Source organism: Syngnathoides biaculeatus, chromosome 22 (assembly GCF_019802595.1).
Source record: "Syngnathoides biaculeatus isolate LvHL_M chromosome 22, ASM1980259v1, whole genome shotgun sequence".
In the NCBI taxonomy this organism is placed as follows: domain Eukaryota; kingdom Metazoa; phylum Chordata; class Actinopteri; order Syngnathiformes; family Syngnathidae; genus Syngnathoides; species Syngnathoides biaculeatus.
In genome coordinates this window covers 17,995,260-18,018,996 of record NC_084661.1, presented here as the reverse complement: position 1 = coordinate 18,018,996, position 23,737 = coordinate 17,995,260, and the positions used below count along the sequence as shown (strand labels likewise).

Sequence of the window (23,737 nt, the reverse complement as noted above, 5' to 3'; positions counted from 1 at the left end):
ACAGTGACACACATTTTCAGACATATTTGCTTTGTTTTTGTTGTCGACGCTGCCGTCGCCGTCCGAGTCCCGTAGGCTTGTTTACATTTGTGTCATGTCGCGCCCCCCCCCCTCCCCCCTCCCGGGACGGCTGCTGATTTCTGCACCTGGCCCCCTTCGCTGGCAACCGTCAAAGTTCCAGTGGCGTCATTATCATAATAAATGAGCGTTTACGAGGCCCCGCTAGCAGGTTTTTGCGGGGTTCCCGAATAAGGGCCCGCCCGCCCGCCCACGGGTCTTCCGTTCGAGCGGAACCAGTGGAAACGCCGGCCGGCCGTGGCACAAAAGGCGCATTGAGCTTGAGGATCCGCAACGCAGCACGTGCGTCTGCCCGGGGACTATTTATGAACCGCTTTGCTTCCTGCCCCGCCGCCCGGGACGCGGTCGCTGGCGCCGAGCGTCGGGCAAAATCTTCTCCGAAATTGGGTCCGGGCCGTCAAAGTCGTTTTCGTCACGAGGGCCGCGTGGCGGTCGCGACGGTGATGCCGACCGTCAAAGTGTAAAACAAGACTGAGGAAGTGCTTTCCATGGCAACGTAATCATTTTCTTTCCAGATACTCAACTGACGAGGCCGCCATTTTTTTTTTTTTACACGCCGGTTGCCTTTCAAAGTCAAAGAAAAATTCTCATGATCATGCATATCGTGTTGTCAAAACTTTAACGCGTTGGCATTTGTTTCCCTCATCGAACTCGTCTTATTCTTTTACTCAAAAGCGGTGCTGATGTCAAATCCAATGTTTGCGGTGGCGCCATCTACAGGGATGTGTTCGCCATAGCGTTGCCGTCCAAACCCAAATGCCACAGACAAAGTGGGTGAGATTGGGGGAAAAATGATTTGAGAAATATTTTTATCAGTGGAAGAAAATGGCTGGAAAGCAACTGACCAATGTAAACGTGCATGCTTGACCCAGGGTCAAAGGTTAACTGTACATTTTTTATTATTGAAGGTTAAACGCAGCTCATTTGCAGGGTACGTTAGCACTCTTTTGTTATTGTTAGGGTATAGTAGGGTAGTGGATCATATGTCTGCCTCGCATGGCGAAGCCCCGGCCGGGTTCAAATCTCGCCTTCGGTCCTCCTGTGTGAACTTTTTTTTTTTTCTTTTTTGCGGGTACTTCGGGTTCTTCCCAGCAAATCCGTCGCTGACCAAAACAAACATCAGCGACCGAAGCGCACGGAAAAGCGGTTGCGCCACAATCCGCTCACCTGCCACTTCTGTGGGTCGCCATCTTCTTCCTCGTTGGCGCTGACCCAAAGTCTCGTTTGATTCCCGTCAGGCCGCTTTTTTTTGTTTGCGCGTGTGTGTGTGTGCGGGTGTCAACGTCTTTTTGTTGCTGTGCTCCAATCAAAAGGACATTTCTGTGCTTATCATTTATTGATGGTGGTAACAGCCAAAGGATTAAAAACAAAAGATGATGCTGGCGGATTTTTTTTAGGCATCTTTTGCCTACGTAATGTGTTTTTTTGTGTCTTATGTCGTCATTTTTATTGATTTCATCCCGGGAATCTCCTCTTCAACATTCCTTATTTAAAAAAAAAAAAAAAAAAAATCCTCCACGTGTCTGCGGTTTGTGAAGGTTCTGCTCTCTCCTGGGACGAATCACGCGGTCGGATGGAGGACGGCGTCTGGAGCTGCTTCCCAAAAAAAAAAAAAAAAATTGCAAAGGAAGGGAAAGTTCATCACCGGGGACGTCCCGCCTCGCAGAATCTGCTCAGATGATTCAATTCCGTATTTGAGAATATTTATCTGCAAAAAAAAGGTGCCTGACGACGTTGCCTTCAGGTGCCGAGCGGAGCTGCGGGAAATCTAATGAGCTCCGTTGACCCGTTTGCCGGAGCGTTGTTCTCGTCGGAGATTGATCGGATTGTGCGTCGCGCGGGAAAACAAAGCAATTCATTACAGTTAAAAACGTATGAATATGATTAACGGCCGGTCGCCAAATATTGGCAGCGGCGCGCTGCCATTTAAAAGTAACTTTGACGCGTCACGCGAGCCACCGATATACTGAACTTATTTGCCTAATGATTCGTATCACATTTTTAAGCGCGTATAATAAGACCAATCAAGTGCGCTTTTCAGTGCGATTGGAGGATAAAGTCAAAGATTTGCTTGATGTCAACTTAGCCGAGTCCAAGAACTGGTTTTGGCGTTGGGATCGCGCTCAAGTCGGTGGAGCCGAGGCCATACGAGCGAGTTGTTGTTTTTTTAGCTATCAATAATTCAATCGTGATTAGCGGCTAGAAAGTACGATGAGGTCGAAGGTCAGAGTGCTCATTTTTCAGACATTTTGGAGATTTATTTTTTTTACGCACGTGACTGGTCAAGTCGACACTTTTGGTTGTCTTATGGTAAAAAAAAGAACGTCGCTTTTCCATCTCACGATTGCGGAGATTGCATACGGTTGTCGAGAATTAGCGGTCGGATGGGAGAAGCAGAGTTTTTGCGCCGGGCGTCCTTTGCACACAAGTTGAAAGGGGTCGTTTTGGAGGCAACCTTTAAGACGAGACAAATGCATTTCTTCAAGCGTGATTGAGAGATCGAGTTTTTCCGCAGCGTTCGGACACTTTGCAGCTAGCACCACTCCAAAACCACGTGACGAGTAGTTCGTCAAGTCCGAGCGGCGGTCGGGAAGTCGACGAGTTGAGAAGTCGTTTTAATCTCGAGGGGAGGTGGATCCACTTTTGTCTTGACAATCATGCCATGCTTTTGTGGTTCAAAAAAAAAAACCCAAAACCTCAAAACAAAAGACGGTAACAGGCAGCCGCAAAACCCGATATATTGTCAATAATTTTTCCTTAACGACTAAAGCCAATTAAAATGAAAAATGAGTCATTAGGAGGGTTTTTTTTTTGGATACATTTTAGATTATTCAACAATTTTGTTGTCAAGTGGTCAAAATGAACCACAATGCAAGTTTCATGCTGCATTTGTGCGTTTCCTCTTGCCTGTTTTTTTTTTTTTTTTTTTTTACCCCGAGTTTTATGAGGGCGAGTCTTCGGGTCACTCCTACTTTTACTCCACTGTACTAGTCGTCGGTGCGATCCGTCAAACAGGTGTTTGCAAAGCTTTGCCGTCAGTTTGAAGCCAACGTGTGTCACCCCCCCCCCCCCCATCCACCGCGTTATCGTCAAGACTCTTCCAATGTTTAACGGGGAAAATGTCGGCATCTGAATAAATCCATCCAGTCGGAGGGGAAAGTGTGTCTTCTTTGCCGCCGATTTATCTCCTGACAGCAGGGGATGCATCTCGCGTGTGTGAGTACATGTCGGGCATGTGTGAAATATGATATGATTTGTGGCCCCCCCATCCCACCACCACGCTGAGGTTTTTTTTTTTTTTTTTTATAACAACGGAGGAAGGTCGTCTTGACTGTTGACTGTTAATACGCGGCTTGTATTTTGAAAACACGACTCCGGGGAAGGGGGAGAGCCCGACGTGCCGGGAAGGCGGCCAAGACCGCGTCGTCATTTAATCGCGTTTACCGTGCGGCCTCTCGCTTTGTATTTTTGGCTCCAGTCGCTGATGGCGCTTGTTTTTTCGTACTGTAAGCGGACGCGCAGTTCCCGTTTGTCTTGGCTACTTCATTTGCTTTAAATAATAATTAAAAAAAAAAAAAAAAGACTCCTCATTAGAAAGATTTTTCTCCTTCTCTAATAGTCATGGAAAATATAGTGACTTGATTCATGATTTTAATGCAGTGTGACCAAGCTTGTTACTATTTGTAGCCATTGAAATGACTTGAAAGAGGAGATGTCTGAAATCAATGAATTCTTTGTCGGTGCCGCTTATCCTGTTCGGAGTTGCATGTAAAATGAAATTGTCACGTGAAAATACGACTCAAAACTGTCATCACAATGAACACGAGACAACAGTCCATTTTTGTTTATTTTGCGATTGAAATGAAATCCTGAATCCTGACCTTTGACAGGATGCGCGACACGGGTGTGTGCCGAGCGGCTCGGGGGGCTTATTGCCGTGAGATATTAACAAGAGCTTGTATTGTGAAATTGGCCGTCCTGTCATCCGCAAATGCTTCGGATGAACAATTCCCGGAAACAAAAGCCCAAGCGATGTCTTCTGTTTTTTGTTTTTTTTTCTCTCGTAAAAAAGCCGGAACGGATGTGCTAAGATTTTGGGACAGAATCGAACTGGAAAAGCTTTTTGGTGATTTTCCACTGAAAACTCGGAGCTAGCTAGCGAGATCTCGCTTGACGCCCGGAAACGTCACTTTAATTGCGAAAGATCACGTGATGCGACGCGGCTTTTTGATTAGCCGTTATCTCCGCGGCGTCGCTTCATCCAGCATCGGTTCTTCAAATGTCAAAACCGCCGAAAACTGGTAGCCGCGCCCCCGCGGACGGCTTTAGCCTAAATGTGACACGGCGGCATTTGTTGCTTTTGACATCAAAGAGGACACTTGTGGATATTAGCATTGGATTTGAACGTGGCGCTCTTGGCCTAATCCCGCTGTTGACTCGCGCGCTAAAGCCCGAGTGTGTTATTTTTGCTCTTTTTAAGGGAGCCCCTTTTGCCGCGTAATCTCACTTAATCTAATCTATCCCCCGGCTATAATAGAGCGGCGACGATGTGACTCTATAGACCGGGAGCTTTAGCGCAGATCCATACCAAACAGACTAGCGTGCCGCTCGGCCCTCCGGCAAAGCTCTTGTGAAAATGCGAGTGACCCCGGCGCCCCCTTGTTAGCGCCGACAATGGAGCCGCCCGCTCGTACAGCTGCAGCCGCGCACTCTTGTGATTAGCCGTCGTTCAACGTCTCGCTAGTTTGCGGGTCCGGCCGGTGTTTAAAGTTTCACGTTCAGCATTTGTTGTCAAGGGCGAAAACCATCTGACGAGGTTGGGGGAGAAAACATCCGCATGCGATCCTGACTGCTTGATTTATGAAGCGAGACGAGGCTTACTTGTTCCCGCTTCTTAAATGTGATAATTTGCTGCTATCTTGAGTTTTAGAGTCGAGTAAATAAATGGGAAATTTGCCTCAGGAGGGCCTTTTTCGACCTTTTGGAACATTTCCCGAGTGCTCGCTTGACTTAGCAACATGACACTTTGTAGACTTGTCTATCATGAGTGGACCCACAAAAAAAAAAAACCCTCTCAAAATCGAAACCCGAAAATGCGCAGGGAGTTAAGCATTTTGCTTTGAATCTGCCATTTTATGGCTGTTTGCAAATTTCCTTCAATGAACAATTTTGGACTTGGTAGAAATTCACACGGTCAACAAACTCACGGACGAGCTAATGGATGGACTTTTGCGTTGCTCGGGTTCATGGCACAGATGTGTTGTTTTGATGCTGGCGCTAGCTTACAGGCTAGCCATCGTGTTTTGCTAAATGACTCAAAGACAAAAACAAAAGATTTTAGACATAAAGCCAACTTAGTTGTGACTCAAACAACTGCTGCCGCTTAGCTAGATTCAGTTGGAACTGAGCGGCACGCTGACCGTCTGCTTAGCGAGTCTCCCACGCAGTCGTGAGGACTGAGGTTCAAATCCCGCGCCCGCTCGTCTGGAGCTTGCTTGTTGTCCGCGTGCATGCGTGGCTTTTCTCCGGGTACTCTGGTTTCCTCCCACATCCTAAAACGGCCAGACGGCCTTGCAAAGACAACTTCTTGAGGCAGCAGACGAGCTGAGACCAAATCGCCAACCGTTACGGCAGCTGACTTGCCAAAACTCAACCACTTCAACTTTTGCCACCAAACCGATTCTTTCCTAACCAATCATGAAGCGCGCTGGGCTGCTTGAAGGTGCTAATTTGCCCGTTGCTGTGAATGTGAGTGCGAATGGTCGTTTTCCCGGCAGTCGACCGGCGACCAGTTCTGGGTGTGCCGCGCCTCTCGCCCGAGGATAGCTGGAATCGGTGCCAGCATGCCTGTCACCCGTGCTACAGAAAATAAGAAGGATAGATGGATAGCTGGAACTGAATAAACAGATTTTGCGGGCAACTTCTCTTTCGCCGCGCTCGTGCTATTCAGACGTCTATTTCAGAACGACCGCTCCTTTAGACGCCGGTGATTTGTTCGTCATCCATCCATCCGGGCGGAGAGAAGCGAGGACGTCGAGGGCGCATGCTGAGGTTTGATGAAACGCTGTCCGGGTCACAAAGGTCCCAAACAAAAGTGGAGGTGTCTCATTCCTCCTCGGTGTGCGTGCGGGTGTCCGTTGTGAGGTTGGAATGTGAAACCCAATCAGTGCTGCCTGGAGGGGACATAAAAAGGGTGCCGGTGTGTTTGGGGCTTCTGTTAGGAGAACGTTGCCACTTGTGGTAGTTTATGACTCTTGAGTGCTGGGGGCAGGGCACCCAGACTCGGTTCTTTCTCTGATCTGTTTCCATCGTACGCCCCGGTCCTCACCCCCCACCGAAAAAGTTTCAGATTTTATGCGAGGGGAAAGAAGACGAGGCGGCGTGGGAGACGGCTGGATGGGTGAAAGCCCTCACACGGCATGAATAGTTATTGCCCGCATTTTAACCAGAGTCATAAAATCCCAGCGGATGCGTCGGGGAAGCGAAGACTTGGTCACGCTCGAGAGCCGCAATCAAATATGTGGATTGTGTCTGGATATCTGAATTTTGTCATTATTTAGTTCACTTTCTTCCTCAACAATATTACGACTTCTTTCGCTCGCGGACCCGATAGTGAATTACCACGGCTTCGTCAGCCAGCAGACTTAGTGGAGACTGAGTCCACAGCCAGTCAACAACAACATATGCGCTAAATGAATCCAACAGCCGTTCAACCACATCCTTTAGCCCGCAGATTATGTGATACATAATTTGAGCAACGGTCTTGGCAACTCTTCTTCAGCCAGCGGAGGAGTTGAGACAAACAAAAGTTGCCAGGCAACAATTTGTGTGACTAAGTTGTCTTAAAAGTGGGTCTCCTTCGGCAAACAGACTCGTTGAGACTGAATGAAAACCCATGAGAAGGATTTCAATTTTAGCCCACAAATATTTAGCTTAACTTCACGGGCGTCACCAGCAGTGCTTCTTTTGCCACCAGGTTAGTTTCGACTTGATCAACTGCGCTCCAAATGGCCTCTCCTTTAGCCACTCGACTATTTCAGACTCGCTTCCCGAGCAGGCGCACAATTGGAGATTGAATCGTGAGCCCGTTACAACCGTTGCTTCTTTCACAGGCAAACTTGAAGAGACGCAACCAGACGGCCTTGCAAAGGCAACTTCTTGTGACGGCAGACGAGCTGCGACCAAATCGCCAACCGTCACGGCAGCTGACTCGCTAAAACTCAACCACCTCAACTTTTGCCACCAGACCGAGTCTTTCCTAACCCATCATGAAGACGTCAACGATCGTTCACAAGCATCCCGAAGGGTCTTGGGTCCAAAGAGTCCCCTCCTCCACCTCCTCCTCCTTGTTCTGCTTTAGTTACATTTTTAAAATTCTAGCCCAGCCTCCGCCAAGGCAGCCTTGTAGCAGACAGACACTGTGACGATTGTTCAGATTGATAACCTTTTTTTTTGTTGAACGCAGCGAGGTTATTACAGCGGCTCTGCTGCTTTTTTTTTTTTTTCAATTGAGTTAAACGCACTCAAGAATGGCAATCAGCCCCGGTTTTTGTTATGTTTAATCATCCCTCGTAAAAGGTCAGCCTCGCGGATCGTTCCGCATCTTGAAGATTGTTTGGGCGCGCGATCGTTGCCGGTCCTCAGCGTGGTTTTCCCGAGTATGCGCCTACCGGTCCCCGCGGCCGCCCTGCAGAGGAAGACAATGCAGGCTTTACAACCCCCACAATGAGAGGTCCAAAGTGCAGTTTTACACACGGGGCCCGGCGTGCGGTCGGGGGTTGGTGCAGCCCAGCCAGCGGACTCGATGCGACCGCATCCGCGGGGATTCCGACGACTTCTTCTTTCGGCCATTCAGCCGGCAAACTGGTTGAGACTGAATCAACAGGTTACGAGCACTTCTTCGTTCATCAGCTGGCTCGCTCAGACCAAATCACAAGCAACTGCCAATTTAGCCGGCAGACCAGTTGAGGCCGAATCAACAATTGTCACAGGCAACAAAATTCCTAAAAAAAAAAAAAAATCAACTTTTCTCGTCACCGGTCTTGACTGCACATCAACTGATGCGCGCAAAGGGAAAAACTGCGACTGTCTTCCGGCTTTTGAGGCGCCGCCTACGATATAGTTTGTCTGAGTTTTTAGTGACCCGCGTAAGACGCTGATGGCCGCAAAGAAGATGACACTGGTAAAAATGAGGATGTGTTTTATAGATTAATTGTTTATCAAAATATCTCTCAGATAATTTGATAATCCATTAGTTATTGCCCCTCGAGTACAAAGCCTATTAAGCTTCGATTCAAGAACTTCTTTTGCTGTACTTGCGTGCACGTGAGACGGTCCAGAATCTATAAACCTTGTCAACGAAGTCCGGCAAAGCTTCAATGTTTACTTTCTAATTGACGGCTTTGCAGACGAATCCGCAACCTTCCGTCGGCGGCAAACGGCGCTCTCACCCGCAAACTCTTTGAGGATTGCTCACAAGAACGACGCCGCGTCGGTTGCGTCTCCTCAGGGAGGCAACGCTCGCTCAAAGATGTCTCAAGGTGCCTGCCGTCGTTCAGCTTGAGATGTGACTCTGGGTGGGTAAATATTTTCACAGCAAACATTTTGATACCAGCAGGGATTATCGTAGTGGGGAAAATTCCCCCCCCCCCCCCGCGCCGTCTCGTATGAATTTAAATGTCAGCATCTTGCAGCGCACTTCACGGTTTTCATCGCAGCCTGCTAACTAGAGGAGCAGCAAGTTGGATTCCGCAGAGGAAATCGGATCCCTGTGAAGCAGCTCGCCGACAAACATTTTGTCTTTTGTTTTGAAGAGTCGGCAGCGTTTGTTGCCACCCCCGAACAAACTCACAGATTTGTTCTGCTGCTACACCTTGTTGGCTTTGTGGAAGGCTCGGGCCAAAGGTGGATGTTCAGCACGTCAAAGCGTGATACGCCTCATTTACTTGCTCACTCGGCATTCACGAGCCCGAGACCCCTTCGGCCGGCCCCGCGCAGGAAAAACCCTCTTGCTTTTCAAAGGTTTTACAACAAGTACCGCCTCAAAGAATAGGAACAAGATCCGCATTTAAATTTAAATACAGTAGGTAGTAGGCACAAGTGTTCATTTAAAAAAAAAAAAAAAAAAAAAAAACAGACAGTGGATTCAATCCAATCGTTCGCTGCCACCGACGAATATATTCGTCAAATGTGGTTTTTGGGGTGTAGGTGTGGAGTCTCGCCTTGCTTCTCTGCGAATATCAAGTTTGGAAAGTGCTGTACTGACCAGCAGATCCCTGTAGGCGGTAGGATTTGAGATTTGAGATCTGACCAGATTTTGAGTTGTAAAAATAAAGACTAGGTGGTTCATCTCTTCTTCTCACATTAATTGAAAGAGAGAAATCCAAACACGTTGGAAGTTGGACCAGTTCGTGCAGTTCACACTGGAAGTTGGTGGATCCGTACGGCCCGATCAATGGGAGTATGTGTCGCTGTTGATAGCAGAAAGTCTGGAGAAAACCGTGACGCGGTTCACGGATTGAATGGCAAACGGCGTAAAAAAAGCTGCTGATGTGCCACCCTAAGCATGCGCTGAGTCGGCGTGGTTTTAATTATCCGGGTATTTGTAAAGAAATGATTACTTTGAAAAGCCTTTTCTTGCTCTTCCTTTTACGGTTTCAAAAGCAACAAAATGTTTGCGTCAAAGTCACTGTTGTGCTTGATGGTGGTTCTTCTCCTGATTACTAAAGAAGTAGAAGAAAAATGGCAAAAAAAATGAGTTAACTTTTTTGGTCGTTGTGCTGCTTCCATAATTCTAGGACCGAGTATTTTGTGGGTCTTGACGGATGAATCCGAATGCCCTCAAAGGTCCGCTTTGAAAACGTCTGACAGTGAACTGGAGCTGTTAATGGTTGCCACGTTCACGAGTCCCGCACTTTGTCACTTTTGGTTTCGAGAAATCCAATCCAGGAAACGTGAGACGTGCTGTTGACCGCTTGTGACGTCAGTTTCGACTGGTCTTTTTCCCTGGATTAAAAAAAAGAATCTTCAGTCTTGTATGATATGATTCTGTTGCATCCAGTCAAAGGCCGTGATTTCCCCACACGGACACAATGGGACCCCCGCGAGGTTCTCCTGCCTCTCGGACCGGACGCGTTGCATCTGCCTCGGCGCTAAGTCTTTGCCTTGCTAGAAACGACCACCGCGATGTTTCGGCGACGAGTGCCTCCGACCTTGCTAATTTGTTCAAGTTTTGGTGCTGAGGTGGCAAAATCATCTCGTGTCCATGTTTCTCCATTGATTGGTATGGACTTGGTTCTGCCGCACGCTAGCTAAACTTCTCAATTCGTCTTTTTTTTTCGGTGTCCCAAAGCCGGGCAAGAATTGCGTTTTAGTGGCGGCAAACTCAAACGTTTCCTGTTGGGGTCGGGAGGAAGTGTTTTTGTTCCCCCCTGCTGGCTTCTGTGTTTTACCTCCTTCAAAAGACACTTGGGAGGGAAAAGTTGACCTTGCGAGTAATTGTGAAAAAGGTAGCGGGTCGGCGGCGGTTCTTGTACGCACCTGTGGTTTGTAAAGAAGCACTTTTCCCAGACAAAACCAGGAATTTGCTGCCGCTCGGAAAGCTCTCCCCCTGCGGTGCGCAGATGACACGCTCGGCTGTGCTGCTGCTGTTGGTTAGCATTTTTTTTTGGGGGGGGGGGTTCAGCTTCACACATTCACACGCGCTGACGGGCGGGACGCAATCATGGCAAAAGTATGCCGTAGAAATACAACCGGGTTGGGCCGAAAATGGTACATAGCGCCTTTGTGACGTCTTTTTTGCCGTTGATTTGTATTCTGTCTGAGAACTTCCGGTTGACGTTTATGCGAGTCTTTGCTGATCCTGAACTGCAAGTTTCATGTTTAGCGTTTCTAGAAATGTAGTTTTCTTCATTTAGGGTCACCGGAAAAACAACACACCGGTACTTGATACCTGTTTTTGCCGTCCCAAGTAAAAATTGTCCCGGGACGGCTTCTCAACGGAGAGCGGCTGAACGCTTCCTGATCGCCTGGACGTGAAGAATCAAAAGAACCTTTCAGCGTTTTCGTGTTGGATGGAAGAAGCACAAATATTTCGTCACGGATTTCTCCAACCCCCACCATCCCAAGTGTCATCTTGATGCCACGGAGTTTGTAATGGGGGGGGGGGGGAATTTCCATTCAATTTTTTTTTTTTTTTTTTTTGGGTGAAAGTTTCCATCAAATTTGCATGGGGAGTTTTGGAAATTCACATTCAAGCATAATAATTCTCTCCGTCCATCCGTAGCCCATCCCGTCTCATCTGAACTCAATCGGGGGTCGGCTTTTGAACCCCCGGTCCTCAGGACTGTGAGCCAGATGATAAATACGCAAGAAAATACAATTCAAAGCATGACATTTCCACAATTATTTTCAAGAAGATCAATTTGGAAATATTTGGTTTGAACACTCAGTTGTTTCATTGAAGAAGAAAAGAAATGTCGGGTCCGTTTTCTCCTCAAACTCTTTGTTTAAAAAAAAAAAAAAAAGTTGTTAGCGCCTCGAGTGAGGCAACAAATAAAACGGTGATTGGACGACGGAGTGGAAATGAATCGCAACCAATCACGCCAACGTCCCGTCACGGCTGATGCGCTTCTTTCGGTGCTGAAGCGTGACAGGTCGCGGTCGCGGTCCGGCCCCCTTCCCTCGCCAATAGCCACTCTATTATAATATTCTATCTGCAATAAAATCATGCAGACTGTTTGCACTTATATTACCTGCGCTGTTCATTTCATAAAATGTCGACAAAATCCCGAGGCTGCAGTTTCCGGGGAAAAAAAAAAAAAAAAAAAAAACAAACAAACTGACAAACAACTCTGCTAAGCCGACTTCGAAAGGGGGTCAACGCGAGCGTTCCTCCTCGTCGCTCCCCCGGAAACAAAGAAAAACAAAAGTTCCGGCCAGAAAGTTGTTTTGCAGTGCCAGGACACGTGCAGTGAGAAAACCTTTTTGCCAAAACACCTCAGACTAGCGTCTGTAAAGGATTTTTAAGACAGCGTTAGATATGTAATGTGCATATAATATGAGTGAGCTAAATAATAGCTAGCATTTTTTTGAACATGAAATAGTAATCGCTTGCATGTTAATTAGAATTGCAGTTGCCAACCGTTTAGCATTTCGCATTTTGTTGTCTCAAGTTCTGTGCAGAAAATTTATACCACACTACCAACATGTGCAGTTTAAGATTACGAGCCAATCCCTCATAAATAAGAATTGATTACATATTTTTTGGGAGTGGGGGGGGGGTTATTATTTAATCACAGAAAAAGATAACCGATAGTGCGAGCACTCGTGCCAATTTTTCCTTGTTGTTCCCACGCAGTACCTGACACTTAAAACCAATTAACCGCCTCTGATTAGCCAGCATGTTAGCGGTCGTTTGCGAGTTCCGCAGATTTTTTTTTTTTTTCCATTCTCCGCCTGGAGCGTTTCTGTTTAATGCGTTGTAAAGGCCGACTGTTTGTTATTTACAAGGCGGCTAAACGAAGAGAAGCGAGTAATCCGCCGCGGCCGTCATTAGCCGCGCAGACGGAGGATTCTCGTCACGGTGCGCTTAATGGAAATGGGACTCATTAAGACGCCTTCCAGTGCGCCGCTGCCGAGATCAGGAGAAATTGCTAATTGATTGTCGCGAGTGCCCCGATGCGATGATGCTTCTGCTGTTTTCTAGTTAGTTCCCGGCGCCTTTTGTGTTCTTCCGCCACCTTTGTGCTACGTTTACAGACTTTTCCTGCTGGCCGCAGCTCGTTTTGTCATTTTGTATACGATTCCCTGTTCAGAGTTTCCTCACGCTCAATCGAGGTATCCGTGAGGGGGAAGACGGCGCACTACTTTTTCGGACCGCGGTCTACCTCCGACGCTGCTGCGTTTCCTCCAGGCCCGCCGCGTTCTGATCAGGGCCTGGCGAGGTTTTCCTGTTCCGTCAAGGCAGCCGTAGTCGGGCGCGGCGAGTGCTATCGTGCCATCTGACCCGGCAGAATGGGAGAAACCTTGAAAGGGCCGCGAGATGCCGAGCATTTCATCTCCTTCCTGTCCCGCTGTGGACCGCTTCCTCTTTGCTTTCCAGATTTTGCCGCCTTGACCTTGTTTGCCTACGGCAGACACATCCGCATTCTTTTAACGTTTTCGCCGATCCCCGTCCGCCGACGCCGCGTCCCGTCCGTCCCGTTTTTGTCTCCGGAGGCCCGAAACGGGTTCGTCGCTGCCGCCGGGAACATCGCGCAAACGCGCCGTAGCGTTATCGATCGTTGGACGTCGCTGCTGCGGGCCGCCACGAACCCCGTCAGCGGGAACCCCGTTTTCTCGATTCTGTCGAGCTTGCGGCCGGAAAAATCGATAGCCCCAGCACCGCTAGCAAGCGCGCTGAAGGCTATTTTAAAGAGCGGCTGCAAGAAATGTGGCTCGGCCAGCGCGGTCAGGGTTGAGTAGCGCCGAAAGGTAGATGGCCCCCACCCCCATCCTCCCCCCTGACCCTCACCCATGTGATGCTTCTTTTATTGGCCCTGGAAATTCCTTCCCCCTTTTCCTCTGGCACCAGCAGATTGTGTTCATCTCAGCCTTTAATCATTTTCCTCCCAATAGTCATGTGCTGCCTTTTGCCGGCCCGGATTCCTCAGTGGACATGCATCACCCCCCCCCCCCACCCCACGCACCCCACCCCACGCACCCCACCCCACCCCATTCTTCTTTCCCTCATATTTCTTTTTTTTTTTTTTTTTTTTTTTTTATACAATGTTACGGTGAAAAAAGATGCTCACATAAGTCCTCCAGCATCGCAGTTGATTTAGCCACCGTCGACTCCGGGACGCTAAACGCCGATTTCACGCGTTCCTTCGGCACGCGTTGCCGTCGGTGCTCGTTGGCTGTAATGCTCGCCGTTTTTTTTTTTTGTTTTTTTTGACGAGCGCTGCGGAAAAGAGAAGTGAAGTGGAGGAAAGCGTCACGGCTGAGTTGCGACAGGAGAGCGGCGGCGAAAGTGAAAGGAAACATTTGTAAAGCGCCAACGGGGGCAGCTTCCTTGTCTACTTTGACAAACTAAAAATTATTTGGCGCGCTTCATAATAGAAATGTGAAAGGGGGACAAAATCCATTGTGCTAAATATACGGTGCGTGATTTAAGTATTGTTTACTTGTATCTAACTTTGGAGTACAATACATTTGCATTTCATGGTAATATTTTGTTTTCCAACATTCATTCAGAATTTATTTAAATTGAAGTTACAGTCTTAAACCCCTTTTTTAATTGATCTAGCACAATTAGTTCATTTTTACAAACTGTACTTTTCTGTCCCCCCCCCCCCCCCCCCACAAAAAAAAAAATACAATAAAATAAAAAGAGGCCTCTCGGTGACCACCGAACCCCCAACCACCCCCCCAGAAGCGCCTCCTGCGCATTTTGTTTCCAGAAGTTTGATGACGGTTGTGAGTTAAACGCCCAGCGGTCAGCGCAACTTTTTATTTGTCAGGTTGTGGGTACGAATCCCGGCCCTGCCTGTGCACCAAATTGCCCGTTGGTGCGAATGGAACGGTTGTTTGTTTCTGGCTGTCGACCGGTCGAGGGCGTACGCTGCCTCTGCCCCGAACAGAAATGGAATGACAAAAGCTTTTAAAAATCCAAATCGGCAAAAATACATCAAAAACTTCAATCAAACGAAGGAAAACCAGACGAGTGCGTAAACTAACAGTGAAGGTTACACATCGTTTTGGAGAAGTATAATAATATATATCCATTTTTTTCAAGAGGTGACCTTCTTTAACACCTTTTCCCAAACAGGAAGTAGTACAGTCGGGTGGCGTGTTTTCCGTCATCTTTGATCGCAGTGTATTTTTCTCAATGGCCACACCAAAAGTATTCCGCGTCAATGGGTGCGTATTTTCATGTATTTATTTGTTTTATTGTTCACATTTTTTGCAGCCGTTCAATTGCTGCTGCTGCCAATCATTGGCTTCTGTCAAGTTATTGCAGCGGTTGAGCTTTTTCCATCTTGCGTTATAATAAAGTGTTTGCCGCAAGGAGAGCATTGATTTCCCCCCGCCCAGTAATAAAAGTTGTTGATGAATAGCGCTGAGGTCTCTGTGGGGGTGGGGGTTGGGTGGGGGGGGGGGCCCCCTCCAGTGCTGCCGGAACCCATTGAGACACCCCGCAAAGACCGCTCTCTACTTTCTTTTTCAAAAGACATTTGCCACCGCAGAAAAAGTGCAGGACACACGGGATTGCTGCTGCGTGTTTCTGTTTTTTTTTTTTTTTTTTATTTACTAATTTTAATATTCGGAGCTTTTAGACTTTTAGTCCTGTCAACCTTGAGTCCAGGCGATGGGCTCGGATGGATTTTTACAAGCTTTGACGTCTGATGATGATGTGATATTCCTACCAGGCTGCAACTCAAGCGGGGAATTGTAGAAATGCAGCAGATACATATATATATATATACGTGGATACATATTTTTTTGAAAAGCGCAGTCGACAGGTTTTCCCAACAGGACGCAACTGAAGTGCGATTTTAGTCGTAGAATTGACGGCGTGCAGGAGATGCTCGTTTGTGATCACAAAGAAGCGGGAAGTAGAAATGTGGGGAAAAATGACCCAAAATATGGAACTTTGTGTTTTGGCCTCGACCTAAATCTTAATTTTTGCGTGTTTTTTTTTTTTTTTCTGTCCATAGACCTGGAAGACTTGCGGCGCTGGGGTTTTTTGTCCTCCTGCTGCGTGGATGGGTGGGTGGGGGGGGGGGGTCTTCTGAAGTGAGGATTAACGCCAACAAAGGTGAGTTGTTGTTGTTGTTGTATTTATGTATTTATTGCATCTAGCGGCGGCGTCCGCGTTAGCCACGGAACCTCGATTTCCTCCGTTACAGCCTGTCGATCGCTATCTTGAATCTTTTTTTTTTTTTCGGGCCGTTATACAACCGTAAAGTCTGAATTGATTGTTTACTGTACTGCAAGTAAATCTAAAAAAGCTTAGAAATGTTTTGGTTTGTCCTCCAGCCGGGATTTGAACTGCCTTTTTTACAAGAGCGCCGCGAGCGCGCGGCTGATTAGCATACAATTTGCGTATGTACGCTTGTGCGTTTTGTCACGTGCGTTTCCATCGCCGTTGCTCCCGAGATCGGTTAAAAGGTTCCGTCGACACGAGTTTCCGACGTGTTTTGAGTCTGTTACTGTTTCTGGTCAAAATGCTTGTTGCTGTGTGGAGGAGCAGCTCTGATTGGCTAACCGATTGCCGAGCTAAGCGTGAAGCTAATGTTGACGTTCACGGTGGAAGCTAGGCCAACGTTGGCGCTAACTTTGAAAGCTTACGTGAGCGAAACTGTTGATGCTAACTTTAGACTGTATCATTGGACACAAGCATTGAACGCTAATGTTGAGCCGACGTTTGAGCTAACGTCGTTACAGGACACTTCGGATGGTTGTTCATGATCAAGGCCTGTAAACGTGTGACATGAAATCCAGCGTATTTTGAGGATGATTTCTGAGTGCTTCATGATTTACTCACTGGCACAATCGCGGTCTTGTTTTGCTAACGTGCTAGTCCACTGACTATCTTACACTAGGGATCAACATTTTTGTCAATGTTTTCACTCAAAATTGCCTTAAAAATAACTGAAATCCAAATGTTTAAGAGACAAATCACTTTTTTTCTTGATAAACTGTGCAGATTTGTGATTTTATTGGCTAGCAAGCACGGCCTTTGATTGCTAACATGCTTGCTCTTCAGCCATGCAAGTTCTGCTGCTACCCTCAAGAAACGCTTGAATCTCATCAACTGCTAATGAAAATAATATTGAACAAACGTGTATTTTGGGGATGAATAGTGTGTTGGGATGAATTCTTTTGAATGTTTTGTCTCCAATTAACTTGCGCTAGTTACAAATTGAGTGCTCAATATGTCTGCGTAGGTTTGTCGACTGTATTATACAATGGCGGCAACGGATTAAGAATTGGGGCATCCGCAGCGTAGATGAGAGTTAATCTTGATGGATGCTGAGAAATAATACACTTCTACTGACAAACATCTGCCTGAGTGGGATAAACCAAAGCGATTATTGTGGAAAATGTCGCACAGACGCACTGGTGCGTCCAAACTACCCCCCCTCCCATTTTGTCGACGGACGGCTGCAGTCTGTGAAATTCTGTCTCCGGAAAATGAAACATGTGCCCGACTGTGATTAATGACTATTTCCCTGTTTTTGTCCGGTCCGGTTTCAACTTGTGCGCATTTGTGTTCCCCGGAGAATCCGGCATGAAATTTAAAGCGCGGTATTTTCTTCTTTTTGCGACGTCTGGAACTACTACTATTGCTTGTATAATACAGTTAAATATCCATATGCATAAGCAATCGTAGGCTAGCTTGGTTCTAAAGCAGCAGTGCATTAAAAACAAAGGATCGAAATGTAAGATAGAAAAAAGGGAATGACGTTTGAAGTGGAGGGAAAAAATGCATTTAAAAAATGCAAGTAAATTCATACTGTGTATGATAAGCTGTCATTTGGAAACTCTCCAAAAAGTCAATATTTGAGCACAACCTTGACTGAAACAAACGTTTTGCGTGGTAGCAGTACTTTGATTTACAAGAGCTCAAAGTTTCGGGTTTTTCAAGTTCGCTTTGGTTTCGAGACAAAATCTGAGCGAGCGAGCGAGCGAGCGAGCGCCAAATACGCCGGTGACAAAAGTGTCGGTTCGGTCGGCGAAATGTTCCGGCAGGTGGCCAAGGAGATTTGCTATTGGCTGTTTCCGCCAAAACTTTTTGGAGTCATCCCAAAATGTGACAGCTTAACATGAAATGACCCCGACTGTTTCTAAAATGGCCAATTTCAACTGAAAAAAGTACCAGAATTTTCGACCCGTTTCTACTTCAGCTGTTCCTCCCCAAATTTCAAGCTCTAGTGAACTTTCACAGCAGAGCCTACGAGCAAAACGTAACTTTCTGTCTTTATGTTGCGAACGGTTGAATTCCCGATTTTTGCGCCACTCGGTTTCACCGGTGACGTCCGAAGCCTTCCGGGCCGTTGGGCGGTCCGCGGGCCTGATGAATAAATTGCTTTCCCCTGTGAAATGTGAGGGACAGACACAGACGTTCTGTTAAAGGAAAACGTGGAGTGGGGGAGGGAGGAGAGTTCAAAATCCCCTTCCTGTCTCTGTGGTCTCTCTGTCTTTCTGCTCTGGTGAGATCTGGAAGTGATAAGTGCGAGAGGCCTCTGGTACCCGAACAGGAAGGATAGAGGGTCCGGCCTTGGAGCCCCGTCTCCCCCCCCCCCCACCCTCCCCTCCTCCGCACACATGTCCACCTTTGCTGCACAAACAAGCGCAGCGGAGGAGAAGGCGGGGATGGGGGTTGCCGTCACCGTACTTGAGCTTACGACTCTTTTTCGTGGAATGAGTCGACTTTTTTTCCTCCCCCCCACTCCGAGGACGTTGACGGCAGAAGGCGAGCGAGCAAAGTGAAAGTCCTTCGTTACAACAAGTTCGTGCCAGTCAGCGCTAAGGACTGGAGACAAACTGTCAGAATGTTCTAGAACGGTTCCCTGAACCTTAGCCTGTTACCTCATAAAATGCTTGGCTCTCAAAGTACAGCCATAACGGCTAGCGTCAAAATACGGTCAGTAGGTCGTAGGCTCAAGTGTCTACTGAAAACAAAACGTCCATTTCATATTTTTTGCAAGTAGGACCACTTTTGCTCCGATAATTGGATTAGTCGAAGCAAAATAAATAAATAGTGCTCCTGGATTGTCGTAGCAATACGGCGGCAGGAGGAAAGAATACGTAAAAGGTTGGACGACGTCCCACCTTTGGGATCATTTCACGCTTCAAAAATTGCGAGCATGCGGGGGCGCCTTACAGTACGTCCGCCGTAATCCCGCTCGTTAGCTCATTTTCGTTCACCTCCCAGCGCTAACTGCTAGCTAGCACACCTAACTGAACAAACTGCAACAAAATGAACAAAGCGCGTTCCTCCACTCGCCGTAACGGACGCCGACGGCGAACCCGAGCTGTCGACTCGCAATTATATTTTGAATTCCAAATCGTAAAGATTACAGCGCAGAACGTGAGTTTGGCGACCTCGAGTGGACACAAATAATACCGCCCATATTTTGCATTGTTGTCTCGTAATGCACTGTCCCATTTAATGGAAGGCATAATCGGTCGAATCATCCATTTTGAAAATATGTGATGGCGTCAACGCTCGTTTTCTCAGGTTGACCGTAGCGAATTGGATCTCGGCTAGTTGTGCGGCGTTTTGTGGTCGACCGGTTCCTTTGTGTTTGTGTCGATTCCCAAAAGTGACTGGACAAGAAGTTTCCAGTTCTTTGGAGTCCCGCTCACAAAGGCAACATTGACTCCAACGTCATCCGCTCGCCAGATACTTTGGGCTTCGCCGTCATATCTGGACGCCGACGGCCTTCCTGGGCGGCGGCGCGAGATGACATCGCGCAGGGTTAGCGATAAATGATTAGCCCATTAGTCACTGCGGAGAGGAAGCGCTGGAAGAACATGGCATCCATCAAAGCTTTTTTTTTTTTTTTTTTTTTTTTTTTTTGCCGGCCGCCCTCAACTGGGGCCCGAGCATCTCGCGAGGACTCTCCCGCTCGCGTAGGAGCCGCGAGGTCGAGGTCAGGGAGCGGCGGCGGAGACGTCGCCAATTGGCGCGCCGGATAGCCATTGTTAGCCTGATTCATTGCTTTTTCAAAAAAAAAAAAAAAACATTTTGGATCTTTTTCGCAACAACAGGATAAAGTTGGCGCAGACCACGATTGGTTGACTTGTTGCGTTTTGGTGTCGAGTTGATTTTTGTGTGTTCGCTTTATTTGCATCAAGAGTTGCGCCATTCGGAATCAATCCAGTTTCTTGACAGAAAAAGTTGAGGCCAAAAGGTTGTTTTGGGGGGAGAAATCTTATATTCGTACAGACGTTATTTTCAATAACTTTTTCTCACAGGAGAAGGTTTCGTCATCCTCGTTTTGTGTTGTTGTTTTGTACGTTGCTAACCGCTTGCAAATATGGTCTAGAAGCTGCAAACGTATCTTCCGTCAGCACAGTCAGGCCGCCTGCGAACGCCTCGTCGGCGGTCGACTGCACGCCCCCCACACCGAGAAAAGGGAAAAGGTTCGGACTTTGGCCCCTTCCGAGTGCCTCGTTGTTGTGACGTCTAAAAGCCCCCGTGGGAATGTGAAGGAGTAAGAAAACGCGCACGCTCGTCGTCATTAAAAGTATCAGCGACGGTTTAAGCGAGTGATGAAATTGATTGTATGAGGAAGTTGGAGGTTGCGTGTTCAACTTGCATTTTTTTTGGTCCAACGTTGTTTTTCCCCCTCGTGGTCACGGCACAAAGGTCCTATTGAAATGAATAAAGAGGCTCTGTTTTTACGGTCCCGGCGTCGGTTTGCATGAATGTGAACTTGCATGTGAAAGCATAAAAACTGAATTCCGGCGACCCGGGAGGAGAACGTCCGCCGTTCGACTCCCCTTTTTGAAAAACTGCAGCGTGTGAGCCTTGTTGTTCCGCTTGGGACCCGCGGGTGGCGGTAAAAGATTTTAGGTACCAACAATTAGCCGCCAAAACGAGCCGTTAGCCTTTTTTGGGACGCGCCCCCGAAATTCATCCTCCGGCTAACACAACATCAGAACGCAAAAAGTCAACGGAAGACGAGCGAGCGGAACGGAAAATGGAAATCCAAACGTGGCATTTTCACCTTCCGACGGCGAGACGGCAGATGGTGAAAGCCACGTGGCGCTCCATTCCAGTCACTTACCTGCCCAAGGTTGTTGGGGATATGTAAACGGATACCTTCTATTCATGGCTGATATCGATTTTTTTTTTTTTTTTTTTTTTTTTTTTTTCAAAATTAAGGAGGCCAATAACTGATATTTGGAGGCAAAGAGTATTGGCTTCAAAAAATTTGACACTTATGTCCCTTTGTTGAAATGTCTTTTAGCACACGCTTATTGAGAAGCGTTTCACATTTGCAACATTTCTCCTGGAAAAGATGTTTTTGAAAAATATATGAAAAACTTCAACAAATCAGAAGCTCACTGAATAAAGTTTCCCAAAATTTCCACTGAACGTAAATTTGAATCTTTCATGAAAAAAAAAAAGCAAAAAAAGTGCAGGCGCTTGCCAAGCGTCATCGCTTTCCAAATACTGTAAGCTAAAATATGTAAATAATGACATCAAAATTTCCTTGAAGTGAAGCCAAATTAAATTAAGATCATATCAGCTGTCGGATTGATTTAAGAAAAGAAAAATGGTTTGGACTATCTGCACCGTAATCGGTCCATCCTCAGGATTCGGACTCGATCTACGCGACACGCTGAAGTCTGGTTACGTACTGCGACCCCCCCCACCCCACCCTCGTCCGACCCCCTCCCACCCTCGGAGGCTGCTCGCAAGCCGTCGGCTCCGCGTTGACATTTCTCCCAATCCAAAATGTTCTTATCGGACGGCCTCGCAGCAAACGTGCAAACAATCTGGCCTGTGTGTGTGCGTTTCCAGTCACATGGTTTGGACAGGCTCGCGAAAGAGAGTCACGGTGCCTGTCCTGGTATTTCCTGACAGTTCATAAACAAACGGACCCCGTTGTTCTTTTCCCTCCTTCGGACGCTCAAAATCATATGATAATATACTGTAGATGGGGGGGGGGGGGGCAAAAAAAAAAAAAAAGCACAATGCAGCTTGTGTAGTTTATATTCCGTGTAAAAGACATTTGGCTTTTTATGAATTTCAATTTTTCAGAGTGGCGGGAATGATTCCGCTTGTGAATTTCTCAAGATACGAGCCCCCGCGGTCGCGCTCCAAACTTTGAGCGACGACCTCCGGCAGCGGTGACCTCGACTCGACCCGTCACCGATTCCCAAGTCCCACTTGAGGTTTATTGTACAACTAAACTTCAAAGTAATGATAGAATTCCACGTGTATTTAATAAAAGGACGGCAAAGCTTTGCAGTCCGTTAAGCTTGGCGCTAACAAGCCGTGAAAATGCTGCCCGCGGGCTAACAAATAGCATCTGCGTTGCGGTCTTTTAACCCTTGAAGCAACAAATATTTGCACCAACACCTGTAGGCACAGAATCCAACACTACCCACAGGCATCTATTCTTTATCCTCTGCAAAGAACCACTAATATTACTGCAGATCTGATGCGTGTAAACGGCAAGAAAAGACCCTTGATGACGTTCTTTCACCCTCACATTGGCGGGCTTTTCTTCAAGTTCCTCAAATTGCATCAAAAATGTATGTATTTTTTCAAAAAATCTGGAACTATGAGACCGTCTCGGGTCGATTCATGCCCGCACAAATCAAATTGTGTTAATTTTAGCATTGTGAATTGTGAGAATCTTGAAACTGAATGTTTTTTTTTTTTTTTTTTTTATGGGTGGGTTTGATCAATTGTTTGTGTTTCCACCGCATGTGCTCAGATTCTAGCAAAAGGTGCTCCTGTCGGCCATCTTTGTCCATTTTCGTGGGGGCGTGTCCGAAACCCTTCTGGAACTGTCTGAGTTGCTGCCACATTTGCACGGGTTCCGCTCACCTGCTGCTGCGAGCGCTCGAGCAGTAAAACGGTTTGAGAACGTGCAGCGTGCTAAATTTGCAAAACTTTGGACCGTCGCTATTTTGATCCACTTTTATACATTTCATATTCTGAAGAATGTCCGCAGCTGCCTTCGGCGAGCGCGATGAAGTCGGGTCGCTGCCGGGCCCATTGAGCGTTTTATGAATCGGCTCCACTTCCGCGCGTTGTGCCACCAAAAGCCGTTTTTGCCTTCGGAATGTCGAAGTTCGTTGGGGGGGGGGGGGGGGGTGAGATTCCAATTATGTAGGTCAACCCAAAGACTTGATTTCCGCAAATATTGTAATCTGCGTTTGTTCTGCCAGATATGCAGCTTTCCGGTCTTTTGTCAGGCAACAATGCTTCACCCCCGCCGACAGCGGCGGCGCTTTAGCTCGGCGCAGTGGCGTTGTGGACACGGGGGGGGGGCGGCAGGATGCGCCTGTCAGAGTTGACCCCAGATGAGCGAGGGCAAAGGAAGTCGGGTACTGGGCCTGGTTCCCAATAGCGGAAGAACACCAGTTGATGCCCCCCCCCCCCCCCCCCATTTAACGGATAAAAAAAAAACAATTGCAGTGGTACCTTTATTCAGGACTTGAATTGATTTCATTTACTTGGATTTCTTCGGCCAATGAAATATCTCAAATCCATCCGTAGGTGTTTGGCATAAATGAAAATTATTGATTATTATTATTATTATTATTATTATTATTAAAAAACAAAAAAACCAATGGCGTCCTTCAAGGGCCGCGGCCCGTTGAGTGACGTCAGGAGCCAGGCCGGCTCGTCCACGCGTGAGCTTCCGTGTGTGAGTTGTGGCCGACAGCAGCTCCTTGTCCTCTTTCCGTCGGAGACTGTGGCCCCCCCCTACCGGGACGTTGCGTTCCCAAAATGAAGATGATTATGATTATTTGCCACATGGTCTATTTTCTGAAGCTATAAAAATTACTTGGTGTTATTCTTGTTGTTTTATGGTATGAAGTGTCGCAAAAGCAAAAAATATTAGCATCAGTCACTGTTCTGCTTGACATCTTTCTCCAGGAAAAAAAAACCCAGATTTTTTTTTTTTATGTTTATGATTAA

At 47.2% G+C, this 23,737-nt stretch overlaps 1 protein-coding gene across 2 annotated transcripts in view; it reads left to right on the top strand.

Annotated features, from left to right (window-relative positions):
• LOC133495499 (zinc finger MIZ domain-containing protein 1-like) overlaps positions 1 to 23,737 on the top strand; it is a 70,725-nt gene that overhangs the window by 13,816 nt on the left and 33,172 nt on the right. The window contains exons 4-5 of one of the 2 annotated variants that reach the window (XM_061810234.1): positions 8,487 to 8,654; positions 15,777 to 15,877. The exons of the other annotated variant lie outside the window; for it this stretch is intronic. The gene's annotated coding sequence lies outside the window, so the exon portion shown is untranslated. The remainder of the gene's footprint in view (positions 1 to 8,486; positions 8,655 to 15,776; positions 15,878 to 23,737) is intronic. 2 annotated transcript variants of the gene reach the window in all.